Consider the following 12157-nt stretch of genomic DNA (forward strand, 5'->3'; position numbering starts at 1 on the left):
GAGACTGATTATGAAACATTCTCCCCACCTCCAGACAGACAGGTAATAGATTCAGGATACAAAATAAGCTATATTTTTGTATACAGTTACTGAGGGAATGTATTTTGCTTGACTAAATATGTTTGTTTCATGAATTTTTCTTTTCTCTTCAATGGAGTGGAGGGTGGGAGGGAGAAAAAATAGATTTCTGTTCATTAAAAAATAATTTTTCAAAATCAAGAGATGAGGGGGCCCCCAGATGCAGAATGTTGCTTGCACTTCAGATGAAGTCTCTGTATTGTTTGTTTTGCTTATTTGTTTTCACTTTGCTACAAAAGCCCTCTCACGAGTGAGGATAATCTGTAAAGGATTCTAGTGTGAAAAACAAAATATATCATGCCAGTTAATTTTTTATTTCCCACCAGAGTGCACTCCTCCTGACTTCTTCATCATGTTCCAGAAACCTCTGTATCTTGGAAGTTCACTTCAGCCCTGGAGCTCCCACCTCAGAAAGTACCCTCTGCCCATGGTTTCTCTCCCTCTGATTGGAAAGGCTCCTCCCAGAACCTCCATTTATAGAGGGTGGACAGGTCAGTCATCTCTTTACTTTCTACCAAGCTACCCTCCTCCAGATTCTCCATTACACCTCCATGTCTTTCCCCTTTCACTTTTCATCTTCCTATTGTCTGTTGTCCTCTCCTTTAAGAAAGTAAGCTCCTTGAGGGCAGGCACTCTCTTTATGTTTGAATTTTTATTTTCACTGTTAGTACAGTGCTTAGCACACGGTAAGCATTTAATAATAAATCTTTAAAAAAGAAAAGAAAAGAAGGTTAACATACAGAGATGCTTTGACCTCACAAGGAAGCAATTTCCATAAAGTCATTTTAACAAATATTTACTAAGAAGTGATATGAAGGGTTTCCGAGTGGGTGTAATTGTCCAAGAACTTTCCTCTGAGTCAAGAAGACCTGGGTTTAAGTCCTGTCTATGACACGTGACTGTGTGCCTCTGGGCAAGTCACTCTTGGTGCTCTAAGTAGTTTTCCAAGATGATGTTGCAGAGAAGGTGCCAACCTGCATTGGCAGAGGAAATTTCTTAACCAGGGAGGCGGTCAGCAAGCATTTGTTAAATATTGTGCCAGGAATTGTGCTAAGCTCTGGAGATACAAAGAAAGGTAATAACATATTCTCTGTTCTCAAGGAGATCACATTTTAATAGGGGAGACCACAGGCAAACTACTATGCATCGATATATACAAATATATAAAATATAATGTGATAAAATATATAAATAGGAAGTAATCTCAGAATGAAAGGCACCAGCAGTAGGAAGAGTGAAGGTTGGAGGATAATGGAAAAAACCTGAAGATGCTGGGATTTGAGCTGAAACTTGAAGGAAGTCAGGGGAAATGGGAGGCAGAGGTGAGGAAGGAGAACATTTTAGGTACGGGAGGACAGTCAGTGAAAAGATACAGCAAACAATCCCAACCAAGAAAGAAGCCCAGGACGCAGCTTTGGTGTTCCCCTCTCCCTCTTTAGCCCCCTCATAGAGCCCTTCCTTCCTTTCCTTAGTGCAACCATGATATGTGTGCATATGGGAAGTATATCACTGAATTTTGAATTATTAAAATTCAGTGAATGTCAAACCAGCTGTTTAGTATTAATACAGAACTTGTAGCTGATTTGTAGTTAAGCGAATACTGGCCTTTAATTTGGATGAGAGTGACATCCAGTGGCCTGGACATGCTACAGCTGATGGTAGATGTAAATTCCCTTATTCTGGTAGAATTTAGACTAATTTTGTAATTAGTACTGTCACTTTTTCTTTGGGTTTACCCAAACTCATTGGAGGAGAAAACAAAATAGTCTCAAGGCAGATCCTGAGGCACCTTCTAGAGAAACTCATATCTTATTAAGCATAGGTCATAGAAGCCTATATATGTAAGGATGTGGTCTAAACCACCCTATCCCATTTAACATTGATACCTGAAGTAGATGAAAATGAATCTCAATTGATCAACCAATCAAGAGCCCCAGACTAAGTGCTAAAAGGACTTTAAACTAAAATGAGGTAAGGAGGGAAACTTGGCCATACAACAGACATCTTTAAGTGAATTGAGAAGAATTGTTTTGAGAGACTGGAGCAGGGGGGCTTCCAGAACACGCTTGAGGACAAACTTCTTGGGAGAGAGTCTATGGCTTCATCCTTGACCAGGTTTCCTGGGCCCCTCCTTCCATTCTTTTGAGGTTCCTCGCCCAGTCCTACTGATTTTGGACAGAAGAGTACCTTTAGAACTTTAAAATGTCTGGAAAATTTTAGACTTTTCATTTTCCATCCACGTCTAAGTAGCATCTCTTGTTCAGCTAGCAGTAGCTCTGCATCAGGAGCCATGGATAGATGGTTGCTAATTTACATTGCTTTAACAGAAAACCTCTTCGGCATCCCATAAATAGCAGAAAGGAGCTTCTAGCAAACAGAAGCTGTGAGTTAACCTTTGGCCACATGTGCTTTCTAAGCTTGAGCCCACAGTCCCCCGGTCTCTGTTTATACTTGTGGAGAGTGTGTCAGAGACTTTTTTTGGAGGGGAGGAAGTTTTATACCAACTCTTCTTAATGTATCACTTTGATAAGTAAAAGTAACTCTTCCTAAAAGTTCCTTAAAGCTAACTGACTAAATGCTTCTCAGCTGATAATCTTAGAAGGAATACAACTTGGGGGCTTGAACTGATTGCATTAGAGAGCTATCCCTGACCCCTTAGAGACATCTCCTACCAGAAAACTGCAGGAGAGATGTAGTAAACTCTGGGGACCTAACTAGTCAGTGGGAATTGGGATAAAGATATATAACTGTAGGATCAGACAAAGTCCTTAAGTATCCTCATAACATTACTATGAGAGAGACTGGAAGATTCACCTTTGCATTATTCAGAAGGTGCCTCAGAGAAGAAGGAAATGGGTCATTTGTAATATTACTATGCATTGGCATAAGTAAAGTTTTGCAGACTCAACTTTCAAGATTTTCCCCCCTTTTTATAATGTATGTAGCCATTAGCTGTCAGTAGATATTTTGATGCCATGGGGCAAACCACCAGACCTAGGTCAAAGGTGTGTTTAACAGAGAGAAAGCAGCACATTTTCCATTTATTATCACTTTAAAAATCTCAAATGCTATTTAAAAACATTTGTTGAGGATCTAGAAAGCACAAAGCATTGAGTCAAGTCTTATTGCCCAGAACGTGGGCAGCAGTGAATGTTAGTGATAGCGCTGGGTCAGTAGCATGAAGGTAAGGTTGGGAGAGGAAAGTAGAAGACAGGCATAAGTCTCATACACAGTAAGGAACCAGGAGAGCTGAACTGATAGGAAAAGCGCATCTGTTGTCAAAGTTTTGAGGTCTCTGTCGATCTTACTCCTATTAAAAAGCTTTTACATTGTAGTTTGGATAATGAAAAACCTGGGAGAAAGCTTGTATCAAATATTTCTGATAAAATTCTGATAGCCAAGATACATAAGGAATTAACATAAAAGTGTAATACCAAGAACCATTCACTAATATGCAAGTGATGTAAGGATCTGAATAAACAGCTGTCCAAAGAAGACTTACAGATCGTTAATACTTAGAGGCATTTTATTATAGTTGATAAGGGAGTCTTGGAGACAGGATGACCTGAGTTTGAATACTACCTCAGAAACTTACTCTCTGTATAATCTTGTGCAAATCACTTAAGTTTGATTTTCCTAATCTATAAAACAAGAGGGCCTGGATCAGTAACTACTGAGGTCCATTGTAACTCTATGATTTTATGAAAGGTCGCTTCAAGTCGCTAGTAAGAGAAGTGCAAGTTAAATTTAAAAAAAAAAAACACCTCTCTGTTTTCACCTCATACTAAACAAGTTAGCAATCATATCACAAAACAGTAATTGTCAGCATAGGAGAGGTTATGAGAAGGCAGGTCCTTAATAGCCTGCTGTAAAGCTGTGAATTGGTCCCACTATTCTGGAAAGTCATTTAAAAATTTTATTTATTTTTCATTTTCAATATTCACTTTTATAAGATTCTGAGTTCCAAATTTTCCTCCTTCCTCTCCTCTCCCTTCCCCAAGAGAGCAAGCAATCTGATATAGGCTATACATGTACAATCACATTAAACACATTCCACATTAGTCATATTGTGAAAGAAGTATCAGAACAAAAGGGAGAAACCACAAGAAAGAAAAAAGAGAGAGAAAATAGTATTCTTTGATCTGCATTCATACTCCATAGTTCTTTCTTTAGATGTGGACAGCATTTTCCATCATGATCTTTTGGAACTGTTTGATCATTGTGTTGCTGAAAAGAGCTAAGTCTATCGAAGTTGATCCTCACACGATGTTGCTGTTACTGTGTACAGTGTTCTCCTGGTTCTGCTCATTTCACTCAGTATCAGTTCATACAAGACTTTCCATGTTCTTCTGAAATCAACCTGCTCATCATTTCTCATAGCACAAGAGTATTCCATTACATTCAAATTTCACAATTTGTTCAGCCATTCTCCAACTGGTGGGCATCTCCTCTGTTTACAATTCTTGGCCACCACAAAAAGAGCTGCTATAAATATTTTTGTACATTTGGGTCCTTTCCCCTTTTTTATGATCTCTTTGGGATATAGACCTAGGTAGTGCTATTGCTGGATCATTTTTATAGTCCTTTGGGCATAGTTTCAAATTGCTCTCTGGAAAGCAATTTGAAACTATGCACAAAAAGTGACTAAAATGTACGTACCCTTTGACCCAGAGATCCCATTGTATATTCCCTGCCTAAGGAGATCAAAGACAGAAATAATGAGCCAATATCTGTCAAGGTATTTAGGGAAACACCTTTTCTGGTAGCAACGAACTGGAAACCAGGTGGGTAACCATTGGCTAGAGAATGACTAAACAAATTGTGTATATGAATCTAATGGAACATTATTTTTCCATATGAAGTGATGAATATGAAGAATTCAGAGACTGATGGAAAGATATATGAAATTATAAAAACTAAAGTAGGTAGAACCAAGACAAATTTTTATATCTTTATCTATCTATATAAATATAAATCTATATCTATATATCTATATAAATACAAAGGCCAACAAAATGGAGCCAAATCCTGTGTTATTATTTCTGGGAAAGAAATGAGAAAATTAAAGGCATCCTTTTCTTTTAAATTTAATATTTTCAATCAACAAAAAAATCTAATTTATCTCCCTTTCACACTCCCCATCCCCACAACTCCAGTTCCTCCTCAACCCATTTGTCAAGTTGAATTCCTCAAGTTTGGGTCTTACTTTGTCATCTCCCCTGTCTATTTCATAAACTCCAGTGGCTCCCCATAACCTCCAGGGTCAAATAAAAGGTCCTCTGTTTAGCTTTCAAAGTCCTTCATCAGCTTGTCCAGTCTTGCCTTTCAAGTTTTCTGACACCTTATTGCTCTCATGCTCCCATGCATGTACTTTTCAATCCAGTGACTGCCTTCTTATCTGATTAATACTCCATCTCCTAACTCTCTATTTTCACTGGTTACTCTCTCCCTGCCCACCACATTCATAGAATTCTCTCCCTCCTCATCTCATTTCTTGGAATCTCTGACTTCCTTTAAGTTCCATCTAAAATCTTATTCTTTACAAGGAGCCTGATTCCCCTTAATACTAATGCTTTGTTTCTGTTGATAATCTTCAATTTATCATATATAACATATATACATATGTGTATACATAGATGTATATTTTACACATGCATACCACACATGTGTATTTTATATGTTCTATATATGTATACATTATGTTCTACATGTATACGTATTTGTATGTGTTATGTATATGTTGTTTTCCTTTTGTCTCCCTCATTAGACTTGATACTTTGAGAGCAGAAACTAAGTTTGTCTGGCACTGTTTTCTTTTTTTTGCCTCCCTTCATAATCTTAGCACTATATAGTAGATACTCAAGAAGGGAGTGGAACGACTGGCAAAACCCTTGTAACAAATCACACAACAAAAATATATGCTTCATTAAGCACCCCAAGTCTATCTTCTCTCTGCCAGGAGGTGAGTAGTATGTTTCATCATGAGTTCTCTGGAATCAAACATGTTTTTGCCACAGAAATGGGCGAATGTGGATGAGGATCTGACATAGCTGTCAGATTCAGTTGGTTTGACTTGACTGTTTTTCTTTCTTACAACATCATGTGAGGAAGGATAAACTTCAGAAATAACTAAAGTAAAAACAAGTCATTAATTCTTTAAAAAGTCTCTTTTCTACTCTGAGTTCATTCAAAAGCAGCAAATAAAAGGAGGTAGATGGAAAGCTAGAAACTAGTGTTTATAGACTGGACTGTTGCAGAATGAGTTTTCTTGGAAGGAAAGAAGGAAAAGTGATTTTTTGTTTGCTTTGTACCAAGCACTGTGCTAGTGGCCTGGGAAGTCACAGACTGTAGGTGGCACTAGAGGGCAATCTACAGCCATGTTCTTTTCAGTGACAATGGTGGTATTTATTTTGGGGGCAAGATTTGAGAGTTGTGGAAGAGCAGAGGGCAAGATGCCCACAGAGGCTCAGGTTTCCTGGTAGGTTGTTGATTCAGAGGCATAAAAAAAGAGCCAGATGAGACATCTTCTTCCTAAGTGGGTACAGAGAGGTCTATCGTTTCTGAGTAACTTTTCCTGGTCTCTCAGGATTTTCATGTCTTATGTATACCCCTGAGGAATTCTTTTGTGTCAGACTGTGGTGCATCGTTATTGACGTTCAGTCATTTTAAGCTGTGTCTGACTCTTCATGACCCCATCTGGAGTTTACTTGGCAAAGATACTAGAGTGGTTTGCCATTGTCTTCTCCAGATCATTTTACAGATGAAGAAACTGAGGCAAACAGGGTTAAGTGATTTTCCCAGGGTCACACAGCAAGTAAGCGTCTGAGGACAGATTTGAACTCAGGAAGATGAATCTTTCTGACTCAAGGTCTGGCACTCTAGCCTAAGCACAGAAGAAACAAAAAATGTCAGGGAATCTTTATTGTAAGGTCAGCAACAGGGGCATTCTTCCTGTCAGCTTTTGATTCTTTCTCTATCTCTCTATATACACCTTTCATTCCACCCCCTTGTGTTTTTTTTCAGCAGATTGCAGCCTTAATAATCACCCCCTCCCCCAAATCTTTAACCTTTCTCTATCTTCTACATCCCTCAGTATTGTCTTTCACTATACCCATCTCCTCCATCCTTAAAAAAACCCACCTTCATTAACCTCACCATCCCCTCAAACAATTGTGCTATACCTTTCCTTTCTTTCTCAGCCAAACTCCAGGTGAAAGTCAACATTGATAGCCTTCACTTTCTCAGCCCTTTGCAATTTGGCTTCTGATTTCATCATCCAAATGAGACTGTTCTCTCCAGAGTCACAGTGATCTATTAATTACCAAATCTTTTTTTAGTGCTCATTCTTTCCAATCTTGGCCAAGAAAACCCTGTGGACAGTATTGGCACGCTGTGGCCCACTGGATTCCAAAGAGATGGACCTTGAACAAGAGTCAGACTGAACAACGATAAATAGCTGACAGATATTTGTTTGCTGGTTTTCCTTCCCTTCCCTCCATTGGATGGTGAACTTCTTGAAGCCTGGACTGTCTTCCACTTCTTTTTGTATTGCTAGCACTTAGCACAAAGTCCTTCTTGACTGAAGTACATATTTATTGACTGAGTGGTTGACTGGTTTAGGAGACACAGTCATCCTCAATTTTTGCTGAAGATAAAGCTCAAGAAAATAACTTTTTCCTACAGAATGAGGGATTCTGTTTAGATATGAAGAGTAACTGAGAGGGAAGCTCTTTAAACACTAGAATGTGTTCCTGCATAATATTTTGAAACCATCTTAGGAAATTTTTAAAGGGAGATTTTTATCTTCTTGACCACACTCAGTGTGGTCCTGCCTGAAGGCAGGGGAATGAACTAGAATACTAGATGGCCTCACAAAACTTTCTAACTGTCAGACAACAGTTCAATAGTGTTAATAGGGAGATACTGAATTTCCTGTCTTTTTGTTTTTTCTTTGGGGCCTCTCCTAAGGAGCTAGCTATGTCTGCAAAATTAACCAGATCAGTCATGCACTTAATCCAATCTACTGGTTGAAACTCTTGAAAATATTCGTCTGTTATGTTCTGACCTATTATTGTGTTATACATACACAAGCATGGTGAGCCTGATTCTCTTGCTTGCAAAATATCAAATCAAGGTGATTTTAAGAGGCAAAGGCTTAGAAAATGGACTAAGGTTAATGGGCTGTGTGTGATCAGAGATTTTTTTGTTTGCTGTTAAGTTGCATTTCAGTTGTATTTGACTTCTTGTGACCCTATTTGGGGTTTTCTTGGCAAAGATTCTTAAGTGGTTTGCCATTTCCTTCTTCGGTTTATTTTACAGATGAGGAAACTAAGGAAAACAGGGTTAAGTGACTTGCCCAGGGTCACACAGCTAGTAAGTATCTGAGACTGGATTTGAACACAGGAAGATGAGTTTATTTGACTAGAGGCCCAGCACTCTGTATACTATGGCTCCACTTACTGGCCCTGATTAGTGACTACCCTACTTAAAAATTTTTTTTTAAAGCACTTCTTTGATTTCATTGGCAGAGTGAGCTTCGGGGTGAGTAGCTTGCTTTACTTTCTCTGCAACTAGATTTGCCTAGAGCACTGAGAAGTTACATGAGGTCTCCCTGCCCAGGGTCACCAGACCTTATAGCAGAAGCCAGACCTGAACCTACGTCTTCATGACTCCCAGGCCTGTTCTCTATATACTATACCATGCTACCTCTCAGCCTACTTTTAGGTAAGTAGACTAGATAGACATAGTTGGACCCAGAATAGATTGGGAGGAAACTGAGAAGAATAGTATATGGGAAACTGCTCAGCAGCTTCAAAGACCTCAGGCTATTCCTTGTTGCAAAAGACCATATTGTTTTTTAAAAAGTTATTTTAATATATTCTTTTAAAAAATTTAATTCCAGATTTTCTCTCTCCCTCAGGTTCTTCTTCCACCCATTGAGAAGGCAAGCAATATACGTGTAAAATCATTATGTGCGTAAAGTCATGTAAAATATTTCTATATTAGCCATGTTGAAAAAGAAAGCAAGAAAAATAAAATAAAAAACAACATGCTTAAAGTTGGACTCCGTTCATTGGATATCTATCTATCCATCTATATTGGACACTATCATTGGATAGTATTTTTAATCATAGATCACTGCATTGATCAGAGTAGCTAAGTCTTTCACAGTTGGTCACCGTGCAGTATTGGAGTTACTATATACAACGTTCTCCTGGTTCTGCTCACTTCACTTTCCATCAGTCCATAGATGTCTTCCCAGGTTTTTCTGAAACTGTCCACCTTGTCTCTTATAGCACAATCCTATTCCATCACAATCATACACCACAACTTTTTCAGCCATTTCCCAACTAATGGTAAAGCCCATTTTTTTTTTTTTGGTGCCAAAATTCACCAACTCTAAGTCATGAAACAAAGACATCTCAGGAGAATCACAATTCCAGGCTGGTCAAAGAATAGCCAATAGAAGTGCAGGTAGAGAGTGTAAGGCAGCTGCAACATCATCCTAACACTGATCTTAGTGCAAGGAACAGACTGAAGGCATCCTGATCCTGATGCATCACAAATTTAGAACTAGAAGGGATTTTAGGAGCCATTTTGCCCAACCCTTTGATTTTAGAGACTAGGACAGTGAAGCCCTAGTGAAGTTAGGTGATTTCCTTAAGGTCCCACAGGCTGTAGTGGCAGAGCTGGGTTTGAAATCAGGTCCACTACCTCCAAATCTGGAATGCTTTATGCTGCACCGCACTGCTTACATTCTTTTCATACTCTGTGTGTAGCAGTGCAACGCTCATGATCCAGCTGTCTTTGCTTACTCTCGATTCATGACTGGCTCACTTCATTTTTTCATTGGGATTACTTATAGCTATTATGGCTCTGTTAGATTTTTATCAACTTACCTCTGGAGCTGATGGAAGCAGACACCCCAATTCCCCCTTGCTTACACTTTTAGAAGCATTAAAATTATCCTAGTCTAAAGCCTTTGGACTGTGGATAAGAAATTATCAGTCTTTCTTTAACAATGTTCTGCTCTCCTCCAGATCAGCCCTAGATGGACTGACTCCTCCTTGAAGTAATTCGGGTGTGACCCAACAAGGGATAGGGTCTTTAATTGATCTGCTTAAGAACCATACCTTTTCCTCTCCATTCCCGAAAAGGTTAAGGGTAATTATTAGACTGACAGAAGGTAAAAGTCTTTGATTACTTCAGTTAATGGAGGTATCCTCTGAGTTCACCTTTGACCATCTAGAAAGGAGAATCCATGAAGGCAGTTCGTATGGGCAGAAGATTTGAATGGTGTCAAGAAAATGTTCCTCCAAGGGTAAGACTAGTGTTTTGTTTGATGAAGCAAACTGTTCATTGAGCTATTACCTAAACTCTGGACTCTCCATTCTGACTGTGAAAAGTTCCTTGCTCAAGAATTATAGAAATTGTGACTTCAAAAAGACGTGTTCAAGAGATATCCAAAGGGCTCAAGGGCTTGACCACTTCCAATATTTCTGTCTAAGTAGAAATGCTTGGATAAGAAAAATAGCAATTAATAGAATTGTTTCTGGCAGACTTGTGCCCAAACCATAGCATATTGGGGTTTGGTTTTTCTTGGTGGTTGTTATTTTTTTTTTTTACACTGACAAGCTTAAGGGGAAAGCTGGACTTAGTTAATGAGCTCCCACGGCCTCCTCCTCTGGAGCTATCTGCCTTCACATTATCTCAGAGGCTGAAACTGGAATTGGAAATTGGAAACACAGTAAGGAGCAACATTTTCAGAGTTCTTATCCTTTCCCTCCACTTCTGCTTCTCCACGCTCATGAGTTATTCCTAATTATCCTCTAATATCCCAGTTAGACTCCTGCTGCTATCCATTTTCTCCAATTCTTTTCAAGTCTTCTTACCCAAAGTTCCTTGACCCCCATATTTTCACCCCTTCATTTGGCACCTACTTTCCTTTGCTACTTTCTCTGCTTGTTTTAAACATCGTTTTCCGCCAATCTATGCTTTCCCACTAGATGTCCCCATGGTATGAGACATAGTTATTGAGATGCAGTGGTTGGTCTACCTGGCATACCCTACTACTTATGATGCCACAAGTGTGACAACCGTATATTCCAGATATTCTGGAACAGTTGTTGTTCAGTCATGTTTCAGTTGTGTCTGACTCTTCTGGACCCCATTTGGGATTTTCTTGGCAGAGACACTGGAGTAGTTTGTCATTTCCTTCTCCAGCTCTTTTTATAGATGAGGAAACTGAGGCAAACAAGGTTAAGTGACTTGTCCAGGGTTACACGGCTAGTAAGTGTTTGAAGCTGGATTTAAACTCAGGAAGAGATGATTTCCTGACTCCAGACCTGGAACTCTATCCACTGTATATGTAGTTGCCTCAGATCATAAAGACATCAAATATTCTTCGTTTGCAAATAGAGGGGATAATATTCCTTGAGCTATTTACTTCACTGCTTACAGGGGCAGCAGCAGGTGTGTGCGGCAGCGGGGGGGGGGGGGGAGGCAGGAGGGGGTAGCAGGCTTGCAGATTCTCTGATCACCAGCCCCTGATTCCCCCCACTCCATGAGCCCCCTTTAATGCAGGCTGGAGCAGGCCCAGGCTCTTGCTTCCTGAAGGAGGATGGCAATCTCTTTTCTCTTTCAGGTGGATATACTTAGGACCAAAGTGTGCCCAGGAAACACCAAAGAACTAGACAGACAAGAGCAGGGCAATTAATGCACACAGCCTATATCAGATTGCATGCTGTCTTGGGGAAGGAAGAGAGCTTGGGAGGGGGAAAAATGTAGAGCTCAAAATCTTATGGACATGAATGCTGAAAACTAAAGATAAATACATTTATTAAAAACAACAGTGCAATTAGAGGGAAGAACATTAGACTTGGATTTAGAAAACCTGGTTTTAATCCTACCTTTGTCCTTTAACTGCTATGTAACCTTGTGGCTTAATCTCTCTGAGAGTATTTCCTTGCCTACACATTGTTGATAGTGATATTTGCACTACTTATCTGTCAGGATTGTTGTAGGACTCTAAGGAGATATTGTAGGTAAAGAACTTTGTAAATTTAATATTAGTATGTCC

The 12157-nt window shown here is 39.3% G+C and overlaps 1 long non-coding RNA gene across 1 annotated transcript; it reads left to right on the forward strand.

Annotated features, from left to right (window-relative positions):
* Window positions 1-410: 410 nt before the first annotated feature.
* LOC140501873 (uncharacterized) lies at window positions 411-9136 on the forward strand. Its single transcript, XR_011966401.1, has 2 exons — window positions 411-569; window positions 8999-9136. It is a non-coding gene; the product is annotated as an uncharacterized lncRNA (long non-coding RNA).
* Window positions 9137-12157: the final 3021 nt, after the last annotated feature.

This window comes from Notamacropus eugenii, chromosome 4 (assembly GCF_028372415.1).
Source record: "Notamacropus eugenii isolate mMacEug1 chromosome 4, mMacEug1.pri_v2, whole genome shotgun sequence".
Classification (NCBI taxonomy): Eukaryota; Metazoa; Chordata; class Mammalia; order Diprotodontia; family Macropodidae; genus Notamacropus; species Notamacropus eugenii.